Source organism: Staurois parvus, unplaced genomic scaffold (genome assembly GCF_062004578.1).
Source record: "Staurois parvus isolate SC_StPar_1 unplaced genomic scaffold, SC_StPar_1.0 ptg000258l, whole genome shotgun sequence".
NCBI classification, from domain to species: domain Eukaryota; kingdom Metazoa; phylum Chordata; class Amphibia; order Anura; family Ranidae; genus Staurois; species Staurois parvus.
This window is the reverse complement of record NW_028318054.1, coordinates 1,191,407-1,209,763: the sequence shown is the minus strand read 5'-3', so window position 1 is coordinate 1,209,763 and position 18,357 is coordinate 1,191,407. Positions and strand designations below refer to the sequence as shown.

Genomic DNA, 18,357 nt, shown 5'->3' with positions numbered 1-18,357 from the left:
CTGGTCAGGCTTTGTGTAATGCGGAATAGGCCGGGGTAAATTAGGAACCCCGAGTACCCCAGAAATCAGTGAAGCTCGCTGTACAGGACAGAAGAAGAAAAAAAAAAAAGAAGCGATAGGAAAGCCCAAGAAAAGCAAAGGAGTTTGATATAATAACGCAGTATGCCAGCACAAGTAAGCAATATAAAATCTAATCAATAACCATTGTCCAACAAACGTTGGGAATTGGGATATTAATCCCATTAATAGTCGTAGAGTTGCCTCCCTCATGAGCAGTAGAGGCAAATACACAGTGGGTGGCATGCGAGTCCACGCCAGCACATGTCCATCAGTTATACAAGGCATTCGGAGGTAGGGGACCATTAATAAAGGGCTGAGACCCAAGCTAATTAGTCAATTTGTCTCCTCTAAGAGGTCATGACCACGAGGGGGACAGTCTATCTATAAATAAGCAATGTTATAGAGGGGGTCATGAAAGATGGACCTGTGTCAGGTAGGAAGCAGGCGGTGCTAAATATTAGAACTTTATCTTTTCCTGTAACTCAGACATAACAAGATAATATACAATAATGTCCAAAGACTTTGGAACATATGAAAGCAATGAGTGGCATGGTTGGTAGGCCCTCTCGACCGGAAAGTCCAGGACTGGCATATGAAAAAAAGGAAAGCTAATGGTAGAGAACTAGGCAAACCTGCCATTCAAATCAACTGTGATCAAAGGTGGTATAATGGGATGGTGTTGCTATCCACCACTAGTAGAAAAAGTGATAGGACACTACTCACAGCCGCACCCAGTCATGTAACCTGAGAAGATCTACGCCTGGAATGGCTTGATTGTTGAGACCAGATCGGTGAAAGTGGACGATCATCCTGACGACGTTTCCGGAACACTGTAGGTTACGTGGAGATCAAGCCTAAATCTTGGAGAGTTTCTTCTCCTGATTGGAAATTAGTGAACGAGTAAGTTTTGCCCTTGTAATCAAAGGTTGGACAAAAATGAAATTGCCATCGATATTTTATATTTTTTTGAGTAGATGCATAAGTAATGGCTTGAGGGAGTGATGTTTCTCTACCATGGACAGAGTCAGGTCCACAAAAAGCTGTATGGGAAGGCCCTGCAGAAGGAGGTCCGGAGAGGCCCTTGCATCTGCCATCATCAGTTCTTTTATATGGTAGTAGTGTGGTTTCATGATGATTCTGGGCAGACCATTCTGTCTCGGGGCTGTAAGTGCAAGATGAATATGATCTATTTCCAGCTGATGCTGTCAAGGAATGTCAAGGATAAGTTCTCTCATCAGTTGGTGAGCTGCATCTTCCAAATCTTCAGGTAGCCCCCGAATTCTCACATTTTATCTTCTGGATCTATTTTACAAGTGTTCTATCTTTGTATTAGCGTCATCCAATTGTTGGAGGATTGAGATCATTTTTGAGTTCTGATTAACTTGATAAACTGTTCTATCCATCTTGGATTCTATAGTATCCAGCCTTTCACTAATGGACTTTAAATCCCCCTTTAAATCGGTTGTGATCAAGGTGCAAGCTTTAGTGAGTTCTCGCTGTAGTAAAACCAAAAATCTTGCAATGAGAACCTCATCTCCCGAATGAGAGGCTGGGGGCGCAGTTATCAGCTCGGGGGAAGAGTTCGGTTGGCTAAGGGCTGATTCCGCTAGTCCTGCCAACTCCGCCATATAGCGGTCAGTGGATGATACCAGAGACATGATGAACTCCTGTTCCCCCTGGGATAAGGCTGTGAAGGGGGAGTTCAGAAAATGCTCACCTGATGGTGTAGAGGGAGAGTTGTCAAGCTCTGGGGGGGAGCCCAGGTCTTTTACTCCCACTGACAGACCTCGCGGAACAGTATGGGTCCTCTCTGCAGGGCTAGAAGGCGTCCCTGCCTCGTGTGCCTGGGTGGCTTGGTGGGCCGTGGTCACAGCCTCTAGCACCATCTTGGCTGGAGAAGAGGGAGGCCAAGAGGAGCAGGACTGGCGGGGCAGCGTGGCCAGTGGTCCGAGCTTCTTCTTTGCTATTCCCTTCATCCTCTGATGCATGATAGCTTCCAGCCACGGATGGGTTGGTCGGTCACTGTCCCTGGGTCTCTGAAAGGCTGGTTTTTAGCTTTGATGTGTCGGCGCAGTGCGGAGCTCGGGCACAGCATGTCTGTCCATGAGGCCGCTCACATGCACACTGTCTCTGATGGTTTTTGAACATAATCATTGTATCTTGTACTTGGACACAAGTGTCATTACTTGTGAGTGTGTTTTTTACTTTAGCAAAGTTTTATTATTTGCAGCAGAGAGCATTATTTGTCTTGTTTTTTTATTTTATTCGGTGCAATACCATATATCAAAGGAATTGTTTGTTTGGACCAGTACAGGCTCCCTTGGGAGTTTCAACCTTTATGTGAAAGTGCTGTATGACCAACCTGTTAGTTCAGAGGTCATATTTATAAGGTGAGCAGCCAAGAGTCAGTGATGGGATTTAGCACCTTCTTCACCGGAATCAGCTCTTTGCCATATGCATGATTCACCACACTTGTCCATCCATAGTATTCACACTGGAATATCTGCACTTTTTTTATTTAAGAGCTATATGGACTGCATTAGCTATAATTTGCTTGTACTACTTGTTCATTTTATTGCGCTGCACTCTTTCTGTTATTTGTAATCATCTGTGACTGCCAATCACTGCTCTACCTCCCATCACTCAGATCCTCTTAAAGGGGGTTGAGGTGGAAGAGGTTAACATTATTTACCCAAACATTTTCACAAAGACCAGAAAAATTAAAATAACTTGTACTGTGATTTAGATATTTGAATGATATTCAACTCAGCTTGTGGTTTAGCAACATTTGATCATTAGCAACTGGTCAAGGACATCATACAGGATCTCTGGCTGCTGTGTTTACAAACAGAAACTGTCCAGGGATCTGTCATTTTGTGGTGATAGTGAGGTAGGGAAAGATCATTAGGTGGTGGGTTGTTTTGGAAACATAGTTGGTCAGTTTGTCATCATAGTGGCAGTTCCTCAGGAGTGACGCTGGATCTGCATTACTTGACAATGTGATTGACCCTGAATTTACATTGTAGGTTAATATCTAAATTATTTTCTTAAAGTGAGATTGAAGCTTCATTTGTTTTAGATAACAAACATGGTATACTTACCTGCTCTGTGCAATAGTTTTGCAGGTGCTCCAGGCTCCTCCTCTTCAGCAAGTGCCCCCATGGAAAGTCACTTTCCATGGGGACGTCCATGCGGGCTCGCTCCCGAGCTGCCCTGTCTGTGTCTGTTGACACAAAGTGGGCAGTTTAGCCTTGCCACCAGCTCACTCATCACAGCATTTGATTGACAGCAGTTGGTAGCCAATGCATCCCACTGCTATCAAACTGCCCAGTGAGGAGGGAGACAGCAGCGAGAGCCACTGCTGTCATGCACTGCACTGGATTGGATCAGGCTCAGGAAAGAATAAGGGAGGGCTTGGGGGGGATCCTGCAGCACAGAAGGTTTTTCACCTTAATGCATAGAATGTTTAACCACTTTAAAGGTCTTATTCACAGTGTGGGTATTTATATTTACATATTAAATTTTTTAAGGGAATTAGTGATAAGGGATACCAATATGCCTCATACTCATTCCTCTTGGGGGATGGCAGATATCTGGGCCCCTCCTTATTATAAAAATGGCTTTCATATTCTGATAAGTACCACCCCCCTGCAAAATCCCCATATACAGTATATTTTATGTGACATAATTGAGATAAAAGGCCATTGCTTCTCAAAATGGGACCAATATGCTTTGTAAGGAGTAGAGATTTTTCACCCATTCTTGTAATGTACCCTCCAAGGATTGAAGACATTTGGCCTGGTATGGTTGAGAAGGAGGATTGCACACTTACTGCCAATGCCAGCGCAAGTGCTCGGCAAACTAGGCAGCCACCTAAGGTGCAACCATGGCTGGTTTTGCTACTTTTCACCGGCTTCACCAGCATTGCTTTAGCCAGGATCAATTTATGGTTTGTGTTTCATTAGCATTGTTATCACTTTGAGGCTGCAGCAATCCAACACACCAGGATGGTGCTGCAGCTCCAGAGAAAGAGATACGGAGGATCGGGGAATTTTGGCCTTATGTAATCACAACCCCGTAATCCTTCCAAACGGGCAGAACCAACACTGTGAGCTGAGCTGGGAGATGTGCAGCAATTGGGAGCTGGGCACTGCCACAGACAGCCCTGAGCATCTGAGGATGGTGCAGGTCCAAGTCCCCCACACAGCAGTCTGTAGAGAACAACACTGGACAGTGTTGGGGGAGACTGTGAAAATTAATCAAAATTTCAGCAAGTCCCAGACTCTGCGATGTGTGGCTAGCAGCAATGTGGAGCTGAAGAGCAAGGTGACTGAGTGTGAGTGAATGTTGTTTGCATTTCCTAGTCAGATGTCCCCCCATCTTGTTCTCCTACACAACCACTCTGTCTACAGCCCTCTATGGGAATGAACGGAGATTTCCATGGATGGTGATCACATACACACATCCATCTTTATTTTTTATTTTCCTTTAAAGAACTCATCGTTCACATCCATGGGAACCTTCCCATCTCCATTTGTTCAGTATTAATGGCTGGGGACCTAGGCATGTCATCTATCGCATGGTGATCACAGATGAAAGAACACTTAATCTCTTGATATACAGTACCATGTGCCTGGTGATCCGAATAAAATCTAGCATTACCAGGGTTCATCTACTTACAACTGTCCTTCTAATATTCATCTGTAACCTTTATTTTGGGGGGGGGGTGCAAGTAGCTGGTCTTGCCTAGGGCGCAAAATAGTGTAGCACTGGCTCTTCTCTCTGCCCTCCCTTATCATGGCTATTCAGGCTGCCTAGATAAGGGCCTGTTGCCCTGGTATAAGTTTTAGGGGGAACACGCTTTTTTCCTTGTTTTTTTATTTGTACTTTTCTTTAAAAAATGGTGTGGCGTCCCTCTTAAAATTCATGCCAGATTCTTATTCAGGCATTCAACCTTAGTGGAAAGGAGAAGAAGGCCAGTGAGCATGACCCCCTTCCCCCATTAAAACATACCAGGCAACATGCTGTTAACATTAGGTGATAGCTTGCATGGGTGGGCAGGGCTTCCTTCTCCTTGCATGGAAGCTGGTCCCTATGTTGAAGGAACAAGAGCCTCATCCCAACATCCTGTCCTCCAAAAGGTATTTGTAGGTTTGCGGAGGAGGAGTCTAGAAGCCCCATGTATAAAAAGGGGCCCCAGATATTCATTTACTCTAGGATAATGAAAACAGGGTACTCCTTCTTACTCATTCTCCAAAAAATGTAAAAAGTTATAAAATACAGAGATGCTGTTATAAAACTCCCCCCATGTAAGTTATTGCATTAATCATGTAGATCATCGCAATAATGATTACCTACTGCCACAATTATCTGCTTCTCATTGATGTTGCTTATTTGCATGATGATCCTTTTTTATCGATACCCCAGGAGCAAACAGATCCCCAGCTGACTTTTGTTTGTAAGTAAATGGCCAGGAAGCACTGGCGATGTCATTGACCAAATATGGTCACAACCATATTTGGTCAATAACATTATTAGGGATCGCCGGCTGGTCTGTTTGGCCAGTATATTTTTGATTTGCAAACTGTGAACAATCTTGTTTCAGGTAGAATTCATGGGCGCCGTAATGGCGGGGGTTAACATCTGGGGTGATCACTCCCGGGGGAGGAGCCTAACTATGGCGGTGTAGGAGAGCGTGGTGTGGAAGCTCTCCGTCCTTTCCCACCGCCTCGGATACAGATACTGGAGAACAGAGACCGTGGGGACCTACCAGAGTATGGTGGGTTACGTGCTGAAGCCGTGGTCCCGGGCACTATGAATAGGAAGTGAACTGTGCTGTCGGACTGAAGACAGGCTGGAGACTCGTCCCAGGGGAGAGAGAGCAGGGTTGCCGAGGAAACGAGGAGGCTCGGCTTGCCCACGTGTCAGCCGCAGAGAATTACTGGGTAGGGGAAATGCCGGCTGGTGTTTAGAGCTGAGAGGAGAGAGGAAGATATCGGATTGCTCCCCTCCCAGTACATGAGACATTCTTATGGGAGAAGTATGCAGCAAGATGCCTCCCTCCCCCCCCTGAATGGAAGTGACTTTGTTACAGAGGAGTGAAAACAAAGAGACCCGGAGGAAACCCCCCCCCCTCCTCCCTGAAGAGAGCTATGGAATGTGACAACTAAGGAACTTGTTAGAGCTGCAGCTGTGAAGGGTGAGTGAGAGCAGCCTGGATGGATTATTGTGATATATAAATGACTGTTTCTGTTGTCTAAAGACGAAGGAGGAGTTGTGAAAGGGGGTTTCCCTGGGGGGTCTGACGGAGAGAGAGGAGGAGATTAAAAGCAGCCTGGAAGGAATATTAAGTAGAGAACTCGAAGGAAAAAAAAAATAGGAGTCCCTGGTATATAATGTTATAAATCTTTGTGTTTCCCCTATTAAAGAAAAAAAAAAAAAAAAGAACGCATAGAAGAGATGAAAAATAAAAATGTTAAAAATAGTGGCCCAAGGGGGTCTCAAACTGGCACGATAAAAAAATATACATCTCAAGGAAATGTGACCCCAGATAGATCTCAAAGCGTTGGTGAAAAATGTGAAATGGAAATGAGTACAGAAGGTAGCCCTAGACTCTCTCTGGGAAAAGAATATAACAGTCAGCATCTTACAGAAAAATTGGAGAGCAGAGATAAGGAAAGTGAATTACAAATTCCAAACAAGAAAGAGATGGCAGATATGTTCAAGAACTTAGAAAAAACATTAAAACATGAAATGACAAGTATACAAAATGATTTGGGCCGGATGCTATCAAGGGTGGAGGAGACAGAGGAAAGAGTTAAAAGCCATGCTCAATATATTTCTGATCTGGAGAAAAGGACAATGGAAATTAAGAAAGATCAAAAAAAAGCTGTTATATAGAATGGAAGTACAAGAAAACAGGGAAAGGAGAAACAACATTAGGGTGAGAGGAGTTCCGGAATTGGTAAAAGGAGAAGAAACAAGAGGCCTTATCTGTAAAATATTAAACTCCATTATGGAAAGATCAGAAACAGAAAAGATTAACCTGGAAGGTGTTTTCAGGATAGGAAAAAATCAACAAGGAAGTGGAAAAGAGAAACCAAGAGATATAATAGTCCAATTTCAGAAATGGGAGGATAAAGAAGAAGTATGGAGAAAGACCAAGGGAAGATCAAGTATTAATTATGGAGAAAAGAATATACAGATTTTTGCAGACTTAACACCAGAGACATTGTGGAGGAGAAGAACTTTAAAACCCCTGTTAGAACAGATGATAAAGCAAAAGGTGCACTATAGATGGGGTACGCCGGAGTGCCTAATTGGATGGAAGAATGGAGTTACAGCTCAATTGAGATTTCCTGAGGACTTAAGAACCTTCTGTGATAGACTTGAATTACAAAGGATGGAAGTCCCTGGTTGGGAGGTGGAAGAAGGGGGTCTGGGAGGTGGAGAGAGAGAGGAGTGGCAGTTTGCTAGAAGAGGGAGGTAGAGAATTGAGGGAGGGCGCTGGGAGGGAGGGGGAGGAGAGGGAGAGAGAGGGGAAGTTTATTTATTTATTTAATTATTTATTTATTTATTTTTTTTATTATTTATTTAATAATTTTTTTTTTTTTTTTTTTTTTTTTTCTCCTCCTCTCCTCTTCTCCCGCTTGACGCCACCCTCTCTCTCTCTCTTTTCTCCTTCGGGACCTTAAGAAAGGTGGAACATCTTGAATTGATGATGGAAATACTTTTGGGGTATCTGAGGTGGTGGGAGGTGTGGGGATCTGTCCATGGTTGGAGTTCAACCCCAAGGAGGTAATCTATGGTGGGTTTGACCCCACAAAAGATATATAGGCAAAATGTAAGCCTAAAGGATGGGAAGGGTGGGAGGGAGGGGAGAAGTGGACGGGGGGGTGGAGGGATGGGGGAGGGAAGTGGGGGTGGAGGGATGGGGGAGGGAAGTGGGGGGGGGAGGGGGGAGGGGATGAGAGTTGGGTGGGAGAGAGGGAGGGGAGGAGGTATTGGGTCAATACTCTGCATGACAGAAGGGATAAAGAGGAAGAGGCAATTTGGAAGAGAGATGGAGTTAATTGGGAATGATGGAAGAAATACAGTTTATAACCTATAATGTGAACGGGCTGAGTTGTCCAGGGAAGAGATTTAGGTTGTTTAATGAGTTACATCATAGGGCTGCGTCAGTGGTGTTTTTACAGGAGACGCATTTTGAGATTGAGGCAAACATGAAATTGAGATCCAAATACTATCCAACATGGTACTATGCAGATTCTCCAATTAAAAGAGCAAAAGGGGTTGCAATAGGTTTGGCAAAGAATATGAGATTTGAGCTGGAGGATAGAAGAACCGACCCGGAGGGGAGGTTTTTATTCTTAAAAGGTAGACTACAGGGGATTGAGTGTACTTTAGCCAATATATACTGCCCCAACAAAAACTCGGAGATGTATATGAAGGGTCTGTTGAAAAAATTAATGGAATTTAAAAAAGGGCGCTTGATAGTAGCTGGAGACCTAAATTTCTGTATGGACCCACAAAAGGATAATACCTCTTCCGTGCAAAGAGAGGGGAGTAGGTCTCTGAGAGCCTTGAAAAAAGTGATGCATGAGTGCCAACTAGTGGATACCTGGAGAATAACGCACATGAAAGACAGAGACTATACCTTCTTCTCTAATGCACATGAGATATACTCGAGATTAGATTACATCTTAATAAACCACCAACTTATAGATCATCTGGTAAAAATTGACATAGAGACAAGGACGTTCTCGGATCATGCTCCGGTCGTGATGAAGATGGGATGGGGAAGAAGATGGACTGGAGGATTAGGGTGGAGGTTAAATGAGGTTCTTCTTCTGGATGAGGATGTAGTTCAGAAAATCGAGAAAGAGATTAAGGTATACTTTAAGGAGAATGAAACAGAGGAAGTATCGATAGCTACAGTCTGGGAAAGTCACAAGGTATTCATAAGAGGAATCTTGATTGCGGCAGGAGCAAGGAAGAAAAAGGAAAGAAGAGAGAGGGTCAGTGGGCTCTTAAAAGAAATATTGGACTTGGAGCAGATCCATAAGAAGAAAATAACAAAAGATACGAGACAGAAGTTAATGGATAAAAAAGATGAGCTAGAGAGGTTGATGGATGAGGAGAAGAGAAGAGTATACAACAGGGTTTTGAACGAGAGATATAGATGGGGAGACAGACCAGGAAGATATCTAATGAGAGCTCTGAATAAAAAGAAAAATAGGAACTATATAGAAAAGATAAAAAGTCCAGAGGGGGAGTTGGTCCACTCAAATAAAGAGATTATTAAAGTGTTTACGGAGTATTACAAAAAGTTATATAATATTAGCCCCCAAGGCCATCTAAAAGAAGCCCAAGAGGGAATTAATGAAAAAAAGATGACATACTTAAAAAATGCGGGATTACCAAAACTAAGTGAAGCACAGTTGAACTCTTTAGATGCAGAAATTTCCCAGGAAGAAATTAAAATAGCATTAAGAAGCACAGGAGGGGGAAAAAGTCCAGGCCCGGATGGCTATACAGTTAAGTACTATAAGACATTTAGTGAAGTACTGTTACCCAAGTTGGAGAAATATATGAATGCTCTGGGAGGTGGGATGGAAGTGAGGAGAGAATCCCTACAGGCCCATGTAGTACTTATTCACAAGGAGGGGAAAGACCCATCTCAGTGCTCCAGCTATAGACCTATCTCATTATTGAACACAGACACTAAACTGTATGCAAAGGTGTTAGCAAACAGGCTGAGAGATCTGATGCCTGAATGGATCCATGGAGACCAGGTGGGCTTTGTACCGGGGAGAGAAGGTAGAGATAACGGCTTGAGAACCCTGATGCTTATTCAGAAAAGTAGAAGAGGGAAAGTCCCGGTGGTTCTCTTGTCAATTGATGCAGAGAAGGCATTTGATAGAGTGGACTGGGGCTTTATGATGGACAACTTAAAAGTGCTGGGGATAGGTGATAGAATGCGAGAGTGGATAAGTAAATTATATAGGGAGCCTACTGCAATCATCACGGTAAATGGGGAGAGATCAGAACCCATTGGAATGTCTAATGGTACAAGACAGGGCTGTCCTCTGTCCCCTCTGCTATATGTATTGTCACTTGAACCTCTGTTGTCAATAATAAGAAATAGTGGATCGGTAAAGGGAATTCAGATAGAATCCATAGAACATAGAGTAGCGGCTTTCGCGGACGACCTATTGTTCTACGTGGGGAATCCCCGAATAACTCTCCCAAATATAATGAAGATTCTGAAGGAGTACGGTGAACTATCAAATTTAAAAATTAATCCAACGAAAACAGAGATCCTGAATATTAATATATTAAAGGAAGAAAAAGAAAAACTACAAAAAGAATTCCCCTTTATATGGAGAGAAAAAGAGATAAAATACCTAGGAATAAAACTCACTGCCTCATCTAAGCATTTGTATAGATTAAACTATATCTCTTTGATAAATGAGATCAGGGAAGATTTAAAAAGACTAGAAGGAGGAAATCCATCCTGGATAGGACGTATAAACTTAGTCAAAATGGTAATTATGCCTAAAATATTGTATAGATTTCAAATGGTACCAATTAAAATTCCAGAAGCCTTCTTTAAGATAATGAAAAAATTGTTAACAAGATACATATGGAAGAATAAAAAACCTAGAATAGCATATGAAACATTGAGTAGGACTAAAGAGAAAGGGGGAATGGGTCTACCAGACGTCAAGAGATACTATAAAGCAGTGGTTTTAGCAAGAATATATGACTGGACATTTAACCATAAGGGAAAAAGTTGGGTAACAATTGAAAACGATCTTAGTGGCATTAGATTGAGTCAGATGATATGGGTTCCACCACAGTTCAGGGGAATTAAAGAAAGCACAAGTATCTACACTTTAAATGTTTTTAGGGTATGGGACAATTTACACAAAACTATGAAATGGGAATTTAATTCAATATTAATGCCTCTCACAAATACTGAGTACTTTCCCCCGGGAAAGAATAAGATATCAGGGAGATGGTTTAGGAAGGAGGATACCCAACTGAGAGATGTTTTGGTGGAGGGGGAACTGAGATCACTTAAAGAGTTAATAGAGAAGAAGGGAGACATTTTTATTAGAATAGATGAGTGGAAATATCATCAATTGAAAAGTTTTATTGGAAATCTACCGAAACCTTTGAGAATAAAACAGGAGTGGAATATGTTTGAAAGGTTGTTAGAGACACGAAGGGATGGGAAGCACGGTATTTCAAAAGTGTATAGAATACTCACAGAATTAGACACAAACACAAAGTTAATCTTTATGACAAAATGGGAAAGAGATATGGGAGTTGGGTTTGATGAGGATAGACAGAGAAAGATGTTTAGATTGATACACGATAATGTTAGTATGAGAGAGGTTGAGGTTAATTATAAGTGTGTGACACGATGGCACATTACACCGAGTGTAGAGCACAAGATGAATGGGGAAAATTCAAATATGTGCTGGAGAGGATGTGGAGAGATAGGCACGGTGTTTCACATATGGTGGGAATGTCCGAAAATCCAGGCTTTTTGGAAGATAATAGTCAAGTTGATTGAAGAAATAACTGAAATTGACATAGGGTTAGACCCAACGACGTGCCTCCTACACAATGTGGAGACGTCTGTAAATAAATATAAAGATTCAGGTATTTGGTACTTCTTGAATGCAGCGAAAGGGTTGATACCCAAGTTTTGGCGGAAAGCTGAGGTACCGAAGGAGGTAGACTGGATTAATAGAGTAAACCAGATAGGTAGAATGGAAAGATCATACCATATGCAGGAAGATAGGATGAGAGTTTATTTCAGGAGATGGGAAAAGTGGGAAAGAGCAGGATTGAAAGCGAAATATAGGACAATATGAACTAGGATGTTAACAAAAAATTAATAAGCCTCAAGAGATTAGAATGGGCTAGAGTCTGCAGAGGGGGAGGAGGGGCGGGAGGGGGGGGGTAGTGGGACGGGAAAGAAAAGAGTTTTTAGAAAGGGAAAGGTAGAAATGTAATAAATGTCTATTTGTATGAGAATTATTTCCCTTTTTGGGTTTTTGTATTAACATGAAAAATTTAATAAATATTTAAATTAAAAAAAAAAAGGTAGAATTCATGGGTCTAATTCAGGTCAAAGCTCAACCGTTTTCATTTTGAATACCACCCCAATGCAATAAGGCAATGTAGCTTCATAGCATATGCTTTGCAGAGGTAGCACGATACTGTGCATCATAGTCTGCATCAGAATAAATGCTGCATGTAAGGTTTTTTTTTTTGGGGGGGGGGTTGTGCATTGACAACCATTTAAAAATGAATGGGGTGCCTGAACTTGACACGTTAAGGTCCTTTGTAAACTATTCCACTGCATTAGTACTTGTGTGTTAACATGCTTTTTGCCATTGTTTTGGGGGAGCCCATCAATTCAGCATTTTCTGAAGTCCAGAGCATTGCAACAAAAATCAATATGTTGCTGCTCATTGTTTTGCACCTCAATAGAAGTGTGTTGACAAGGTACAATGGGGCATCATTCAGAATGAATGTCACCACATCACACCAGCAAATGTAACACATTACTGTAGACTGTGGAGACTTGTGCATTACTGTATAGCAAAAGTGTCAACAGATCCTAATGTGTGCCACAACATGTGCGCGCATTAACGTAACATACAGGAACAGAGAAGAGTGAATGGGCATATAGTGTTTTAATGAGGAGGCATCCCTCTAAATGATGTACCTTGAGCACTATTTCACCATAAATTAAACTTCTATTGCAGGGAATGTCTACAATTTGAAATTTTCTGTATCTCAGTGCAGACTCCTTGGAAAAGCAAAGATCACAAGAGCAGGAAAAATATATTTGTGGGGACATTCTGTAGAACTTCTTATATATGGAACACCTCCAGGTTGAAATGTCAAAATGAATAATAATTTAACATTTTTTGACAGATTTGGAAAATTACAACTGCTGTAGACTAAAATAGTTAAGTAATTTTAATTTAAAAAAAAAAATAAATAAATAATTGTCATTGTAAGCCCAGGACAGGAAGTATGCAACTATTAGGATCCCAGGGTGAAAATAAAAATACATCTAAAAACTAATAAGTCTGCTAACCAAAATGCTGTTTCTTTCTTTAACCTTTGTAATTTTATTTGCAGAATTAAATAAAAAAAATGCATACCTGAAAGAAACAGGTCTGACATGGAGTCGGAAGATATCCATGAATAAACTAATCTAAGCCAGTCTGCCAACCAATATGCTGGTTTGTTCTTTAACTTTTGTAAACTTTCCCTGAAAGAAACAGGTCTGACATGGAGACAGAAGTATGCAAGTCCCTGTCCCGTGCTGTAGTCACACAAATGTATGCCCTTGAAGCTGCAAAAGATACATTATTTTTATACCCCCACCCCATATTGACTGGTTTATTATATAATAGTTAAAAAATGGATCACTGTCTTTCCAGTTATGTGATGGGTCTCCTATTTGTTGAGAAATAATTAGAGCATAATATTCTTAGGTTTCAAGTCTCACTCTCTGAAATAGTTCAAATAGATCTGTAATGGTATTAAAATACTGAATCCTTCCTCATTTATGAAAAGTAGCATAGAGTATTAGGGTTCAGGCCTAAAGATAAACATTATAACCAATATATGGCTCCTTAAAATGTTATCTGTATTAGGAAAGTCCTGTTTTCTATTTTTTTTTGTTCATATCTATTTTTTTACATAGAAAAGGGAAGGGGGAGGGGTTAATGTTTTGACAGTTAACAAGTAATGAACAATTTTCAGGTAAGCAATAGTAGGCAAAAAAAAGTGAACTGAATAAGGAGTTTGGATCAGAAAATGTGTGTAGAGAGAGTGTCTTTTTTACTTTTCTATAAATATGCATATATAAAAGGTTCCACAGAAAGTAATTTAAATAATTTGAAAAAAAAATCATAGGATGACCACTCACTTAAGAAAAATATTTTGTTCTCACTAAAATCTAAAATACTTACTATTCAAATATAAATAACTACAAAGCTGTATTAAAATGATCCAGCTATCATTCTAAGAAATAACTTTGTAACTGCTTTTTCATCTGCCAAATGAAGCAACACAATATATGTGAAGCTAAAGTCAACCAGAAACTTCACTGCTTAAAAGCATATATCAGTATGAACATGCCTTTAATGCACTTGATGTTGTTAATGCACTTGATGTCTAATAGTTTTCAGCTTTGTCTAGAGGATTTTAGAACTATATATAAACCACTGGAGAGATGAATGTATATCAGCTTCTAAAAATGTCAACACTTATTTCTAGGGTCAGCAGCCTGGCTTTCTACCGTGCAACCTGCCACTAAACACACTTTAATTGTATGGAGAAGTCAGAGTTTCCATACAGATATAATGGGGTCTCATTGAATCTTGGCTGGCGCTGATCTCTGGACAACAGACCCTGACAAACCGGGATTGATACAACTATTTGGAGCTTGAGTATTCAACTATAATGTAAGGCAGCTGGCTGGAGCATATTTTCCCAGGACTGTCAGGATGATGGAGCACCCAAACAAGAAACACATCTCCTTTCTTCTTGCAGGAAAAAAGAGATCATCTAAATGTAAAAGTGTTTTTTAACAGTATGATTTAGAAATACAGTATTTCAGAGAATCACGTACTCAACTGACCCATTCACAGCTGAAAATGACTTTTTTTTTCACTTGGCAAGCACCAACTGGTTTGCATACATTAGTAAGTTACATTTATTGCAGCTTATTATAAACTGTTATGCTAAGTAAATGACTGTACAGGATCTAATGGGTTTGATTTACTAAAGACAAATAGGCTGTTCACTTTGCAAGGGACTTTTACTTTAGCTTAGTGAATGGGGTGAGAATTTACTTTGCAAATTATACCCAATCACACTCAAGGTAAATAAAAAAAAAGGATTTGTGCTTGTACATGATTGGATGATGGAAGTCAGCAGAACTTTATATCATTCACTAAGCTAAGTAAAATTCACTTGCAAAGTGTACATTCTCTAGCAAGTAAACAGCCTGTTTCCCTTTAGTAAATCAACCCCAGTGTATTTTAATTAGTGTTTTTGTGAATCATGAGTAATTGTGACACTAACTTTGAACAATTTTCTAAACACAACCAAAATTATTAATATTTTTATTACTATTATTATTCATTTTTGCTTACATTCAGAATGCTTGTTGTATGATTCTGGAGTTCTTTTTGAACTTATGTTGGTAACCATCTGGAGGAAAAGAAATTTAATCTCCAAACACTGAAATCTTTCTTTACAATGAGAGCTGTGAAAATGTGGAATAGACTCCCTCAAGAGTTGGTTGCGGCCAGCTCAGTGGATTGCTTCAAAAAAGGCCTGGATTCTTTCTTAGATAATCAGAATATAACTGGATACTAACATTTATAGGTAAAGTTGATCCAGGGAATATCCGATTGCCTCTCAGGGGAACAGGAAGGATTTTTTTCCCTGCAAGAGTAAATTGGATCATGCTTTGCTGTGTTTTTTTGCTCTTCCTCTGGATCAACTGTGGGTACAGGATTATAACTTTTTTTTTCAATGGTTGAACTGGATGGACTTTTGTCTTTTTTCAGCCAGACTAACTATGTAACTATGTAACTTTTTTCCCAGCAGGGGCAAATTGGATCATGCATTGCTGGGTTTTTTTTTTCGCCTTCCTCTGGATCAACTCTGGGTGTAGGATTATAACTTTTTTTTTTTTATGGTTTAACTGGATGGACTTTTGTCTTTTTTTAGCCAGACTAAACGTATGTCTTTTCAACTTCAGATCAGAATGAAAAATGTACTAATCAGATAGAAGTCATGTAGCAATCTTCCATGTTATATTTAGTATGCATGCTTCTTTGATTTGGTAGCAGTAAAAATATTTAAAGTATATATAAATGAGATGACAGTATCAAACCGTATTGTGAAGTACAGTATGTGCTTAAAGTGTACAAATTTTGTCTGTCTATCTAGCACTTGGTATCCTTTAAACTGAAAACAAAAAATTAAATTCTGGGGATTTTCATATTTCAGTTTCTACTTTGTCACTGGTCAAAGAAAATTTGTCACTAGAATAAAAAATGGGGGAAAAAACTATTCCCTGTATTGTTGCTCAAGGTGTCAATCATCACTGTCTTGAAGAGCTATGGCACCCCAAAAATTTTCAGCATCTAATACTTCTGGGAGTGTCAGTTGCTTTGCATCCTGTACATTCTATGGTTCTTTTTGCCATCCCTTATTATACAAGACAAAGTAGGGATGCTGAGAACAAAGTGGTGACACTGAGATCGATGGATTGAACCACAGCATTTAACAGATTAGGAATTTTGACAAATCAGGAAGTGTGTTGGATGCACTCTAATTCATTACAAGAGCAAATATTTGTGTTGGTACAGCTCAGTATCAATTATTTTCTTTACACAAAGCAATTCATTTCAACTTTTTTTTTTAGAATAAATATGCTTGTCTGAGAATAAATATGCTGATATTAGGATGCCTGCATAATTTTTACTATGCCTGCAAACATTTTTGCTATGGACACAAGCCAACATGTCTGTAGATCAAGTCTGGTGATAAAACGCCAACAAAAAATCTTTACATAGGAGTCACAACCAAAGGCTAGTTCAGGAAAGAAGCCATTGGGGTTGACTTGCTAAAACGGGTGCAAAATCTGGTGCAGCTGTGCATGGTAGCCAATCAGCTTCTAAATCCAGCTTGTTCAATTAAGCTTTGACATAAAAACTTTGAAGCTGATTGATTTATATTTATATGCAACAGATTTTGCACTCTCTAATTTTATTAAATCAACTCTATTAAGTTTAAATCAGTAGTCAATCAAATGCTTTCTTTACTCACCAGTACTGTATTAAAACAGGCTCAGCAGGTATTAGCAATGACAGAATTTTACATTAAGCATAGTTAGTTAAAAATTTGTGGAATTTTAAATTTTAATCTTTATTACTTGATTAAGCACATTTCAAGTGAAATGCATCAAAATTTCTATCACCAGCCATTTTTAATCTAACAGCTTGAACTTTAGGCACCATCATTTGAAAACTTTTAGAGGGATCAATAGTTAGCTATCCTAGCAGTGTGTCAGTTCAGACTGTCTTTAATTTTTGCAGCTTTAAACCTGGTCTTGTAATTGCTTTGAATAGTACAGCTCTCACAGTATTTTTGAGCCCGGTCAGCACCAGAACTGAAGGTATGAGAAAGACCAATGCTGATGTCCTCTTTCTGACGCATTCTGTGCTTGGCCATTAACAAAATGCAGTTTGTGTTGATACAGGAGTACAATTTGTGAATGGGCATGTATAGATGGGGGCAGAAGCACAACACCAGATACAGGTGTTTGCAAGGATGAGAAAATACAGGGGGAACCCCAAAACTTATTGCACAGGTAAACAGAAACTGAGCATGGGTCTGTTTTTCACTTTTAGGAGATAAAGTTACACTACAGGAATGACTAAAAGGGGAAAAATATTTCTTTTCTTCTTATCCCCTAGCAGTGTAAGAGAGATAAGCCTACTGGCTTAGATATAATGACCATGAAGTACTAAAGGATAGAATTATTTTTACTTTCAAAGTAAATAAGTAAATTTGAATTTATCTTAGTGACTAATGTGAAATAAAGTGAAAACGCACTTTGCAAAAAATACTCAATCATGTATAAGGAAAATTTTATTCATTCAATAGCCTAAGTGAAAATTAATTTTGTAAAGGGACAATTCACTTAGAAAGTGAACATGTTCTACTTCTTTAGTAAATCAACCCCAAGTTGGTAGTAACAAAGTTTTTTTTGGCCAGGGTCAATTTTCTGTATTCTAACTGGTAGTCATTAGTTATAAAAGTTGCTTTTTGCTTTACTGAGAAAGCATACATTTAAATTATTTCTAAAGATAAAACATATTTTAACTCAATGCTTTCCCTGCATTAAGGTAAAATGTGCCCCACCTCCCCAAATACTTGTATTGATTCAGCGCTGTGCCTGTCTGCTGGTCTTCTCTCCTCTCTCCCCCACTCTCATAAGCTTGGCGCAGCAGGAGATACCATTGGCTCCTGCTTCTGTTAGCCAAATCTTGTGAGCAGAGAGCCGGGGGCTTGATTAAGCTGCACTGTGTGTGTCAATGGGCTCACACAGCCTGGCTCAGGATCGAGCCTGCATGTTTGCCCCCATAGCAAGTGCTTGCTTTGGGAAGGAGACACAGAAGAGGAGGAGTCGAGATTGTCAGGGGATCCTGGTAAGTATAACATGTTTATTATTTCAAT

The 18,357-nt window shown here is 40.0% G+C and overlaps 1 long non-coding RNA gene across 1 annotated transcript; it reads left to right on the top strand.

Moving 5' to 3' along the window:
• The first annotated feature begins 5,729 nt into the window (after nt 1-5,729).
• Nucleotides 5,730-16,116, top strand: LOC149459456 (uncharacterized). The gene is made up of 2 exons (XR_016313270.1): nt 5,730-6,259; nt 14,377-16,116. It is a non-coding gene; the product is annotated as an uncharacterized LOC149459456 (long non-coding RNA).
• The last annotated feature ends 2,241 nt before the right edge of the window (nt 16,117-18,357 follow it).